This window comes from Macadamia integrifolia, unplaced genomic scaffold (genome assembly GCF_013358625.1).
Source record: "Macadamia integrifolia cultivar HAES 741 unplaced genomic scaffold, SCU_Mint_v3 scaffold3123, whole genome shotgun sequence".
In the NCBI taxonomy this organism is placed as follows: domain Eukaryota; kingdom Viridiplantae; phylum Streptophyta; class Magnoliopsida; order Proteales; family Proteaceae; genus Macadamia; species Macadamia integrifolia.
In genome coordinates, this window is record NW_024869223.1 from 5,068 (window position 1) to 8,958 (window position 3,891).

Sequence of the window (3,891 nt, forward strand, 5' to 3'; positions counted from 1 at the left end):
TTTTTTTTTTTTTTCAAAGTAAGGCAAAATTGGACATAGATGAACTTCAATGAGAAACAAAGTGTTAATCACTGCTCGTATAAGTAAGGGCATAATAGGAAAACAAAAAATTGACTCAAAATTGGAGGGGGAATAAGGGTTACCGACAGAGGGAGGGATCTCTTACTCAGAGATGGAACCAGCAACGATGGAACCAACCAGTAGTGATTGCTTCTCCAACGATGGAAGATCAAGGTAGCAACGGTCTTTGGAGGAGGCGTGGACTGTGATGGAAATTTGAGGGAAGGGTCGACTTCGAAGTAGACAGCAAGCTGCGTCTGGAACTCCAAAACCAGGTATGTCTCTTATTTCTCTCTCTTCTCATCTTCTCTTCTTCTTTCTCTGAACTTCAGTTCTTTCTTCTGGTTTGATCGTTCCTTTCTGCTGCTCTTTTTTTTTTTGGAACCCTAGAGAGGGGTTCGACTGAGAAGTGGTTAGTGGAGGGTTTGGTTCTGGTCCTGGGTCTGGCTCGACTTCTCTGTCTACTCTCTCTTCTGCTCTTCTTCTTCTTTTTCCTTTTCTGTTGCTCTGGCAGAACCCTAAAGAGGAGGGGCTCGATTCTCTGTTTTGAACAGAGATTTTTTTTTTTCGATCCTCAATCTCAGTAGAAACCTGAACAGAGAATGGGAAGGGAAGAAGAGAGATGGAGGGGAAGGAATGGGTATCCTTCGGCTCTGTTACCAAGTTGATGGAGGGCCTTAGGGAAGAAGGGGAAAGCAAGAGTAATAGGGGGGAGGAAGGGAATCACACACTCACATAGAGCATAAATCCAATTAATTCACTCAATAATCAAATCACTCTCTGTTGTCCATCGGTTACAACCAATATATAGAAAAGTAAAGACATAGAATTAGAAACTTAACTGAAATAGTAACTAGCCTAAAATAGGAAACAACCATAAAAGGAAACCAATAAACCTCAGTTCCAAGAAATCATATCTTCTACTAAGACATTCACCGAGGAAGCGGAAACTCTTTTGAAGGAAGCTATTCCAATGGAGATCCTCCTTGCAATCTCTAAATATTTCCATGAGTCTCCTAAGTAAATAGTTTTTGTCGTGGATCTTCTTGGCATAAAACCAAATCGGTTCTCTATAATAGTAGTTTTTTTCTCAGGTGGGTTACAATATCCCTATCCCACAATTTCATAGTATGACTCATTAGTTTATTGTAGCTCTAAATACAACAAAAACAACAACAGCAAACTCAGCCTTATCCCAACTTAATGGAGTCGGCTACATGGATCCAGACCAAACAAAGTGGTAAAAACTAGGGTCTAAACAGGAAAGGAGGGTGAAAATAAATAAATAAATAAATGAAGAATGCAAGATGAAAATGAATGATAAAAGTAAGTTAATAGGACAGCCTAGCAAAACAAGAGCATCTCAACTAGATGGGGTTGGCTACATGGATCCTTGCTCTCCAATAGGCTCTATCCGCGATCATACTTGGTACAAGACCCAAACTATGCATGTCATTCCTCACAACTTCTACTGTCATTTTACGCTGGCCTCTAGATTTTTTAGTTCCCTTAGTCAGCATCATATCACTCCCCCTTACTAGGGAGTCCCAAGGCCTCTGCTGAACATGACCATACCATCTCAAGTGACTTTCTCGAAGCTTATCATTGATCGGTCCAACTCCCATATCAACTATACTACTTTCATTATGTACTTTATTCTTTCTAGTTTTTTCGCACATCTATCTTAATATCCTCATCTCTATTACACATAGCTTCGCAATATGACACATCTTAACAGCTCAATACTCGGCTATACGACATTCCTATAAGACTTTCCTTTACACTTTAATGAGATATATCGGTCACACAGTACTCCAGTCTCACCTCTCCACTTCATCCATCCCAAATTAATTCTCTGTGAAACATCGTCCTTTGTCACCTTCTTTACTTATAATTGATCCCAAATGTCTAAAATAGTCGCTTTGCAGTATCTCTCATTCTCTCTTTCCTCATTTTTCACAACATCACTATCTATCTTGGTGTGACTAAAATCGTAACCACAATGATTCTCCTCCATTCATCTGGCATTTTCCTTATGCTCATAATCTCATTAAATCGCTTGGTTAGCCAAGATTAACCATAGATTCCTAAGCACTTCCACACATCTATTGAGTCCTCATCTGGGTCTTATGCCTTGCGCACTTTCATCCTCCTTAAAGCTTCTTCTGACACCTTGATTATTCGTATATATCTATGACATGTGGTGTCTTAATGGATAATGCAATCTTCTGGGACACTATTACTCCAAGTGTCTTCATTCAGTAGGCTGCAGAAATAAACTTTTCATCTCTCCTTAATGTCCTCATCTCTTATTAGAACTCTACCATCTTCATTTTTAATAAATTTAACATTGTCAAGATCTCAACTCTTCCTTTCCCTCCTTTTAGCTATCTGATAAATAGATTTTTCCTCTTCCTTTGGGCTCATTTTGTTTTGGGCTCATTTTGTTATAAAGATCTTCATATTTCTTCTTCCCCACTTTTTCCCACAATCTTTTTACCTTCATTTTTTGAAAATTAATACCTTTGTAGATCCTCTACATCCTTAGTCCTTTGCCATGCCTTAAAACTAGTTTTTTAAGTCTTAATGGCTGCTTGAATCTCATCATCCCACCACCAAGTCTCCCTAAAGGAATGATCATTTCCTTTTGATTCACCTACGAAATCTTTAGCAACCGTTTTAATTCAAGTAGTCATCTTGTTCCACATTGTATTAATGTCTCCCTCAAAGCCCCATTTTCCATGTTTGACCACTTTATTAGTAAATGATTTCAAAGTGTCTCCTTTAAACTCCACCACCTTATCCTATGGCAAATAAGCTCACATTTGTTACGATTCTACATAATGAGGCACATATCCATGACCACTAATCTATGTTGTGTTGTTAGGCTCTCCTCTGGTATAATCTTACGGTCCTTACATAACAATCTATCCGACCTTCTAGCCAGGAAGAAATTTATTTGGCTACTAAGATGCCCACTTTTGAAGGTAACTAAATATTCCGCTCTCTTTTCAAAGTAGTATTTAAAATAAATAGATCATAAGCCAAAGAAAAATCTAAAACTGAGATCTCTTCTTCACTCTCTCCAAAACTATATCTTCCATGTACCCCCTTACTCTAATTCTAATAGGGGCGGCTTTCTTTTGGTAGTAACTACGAACATCTCTCCTCGTCTCTTAGCGTGCACATTTTTCTTGCATGCCGCCTTAGGCACATCTCTCTTTCTTAGTTTCACGCTGGCCTAATGAAAGTCAGTCTTTTAGTAAGCGTATATAAGCAGCTGTTTAGTTATTAAGCAATTATTTAGTGGCCGCACCGAAAGCCGTCTCTTTTCAGTCGAATAGGTTCCGGTTGGTTGAAGATGATATTATGCGGCGTTCAGAACCAGCCTTGAAGTGAATGAATTAGAAAGAACGAAGAAGTAAGGAAATGAGATGACTCTTTCTTGAACTATTTCATAAACAGATCTTCTCCTCCACACCAATCACGAGTTTTTATTCATTCCTCTCGTATATCATCGTAACGCCCTTAATGATAGGTTTTGAAAAAGACTTTTCATGTCATTCCCATTTACCTTCGGAGTCTCTATGATCTTTCCCAAAATGCCCATTCAGATTACCTCCTTATAATATTTTCTCTTTGACTAAAAACTTGCACTAATCCATCCATGTGTTCCAAAACATTTTAACTTATGATGATTCCATCATACACGATTGAGTTGCAAAAACTTCTGGATAGGTATCCTACATCTGAACTGAATTCTTTCTGGTTAAAGAATCTCTTTCTAGTTGCTCTGGAACAATTAGGAGATTCTCTAAAAGAAATACGGGG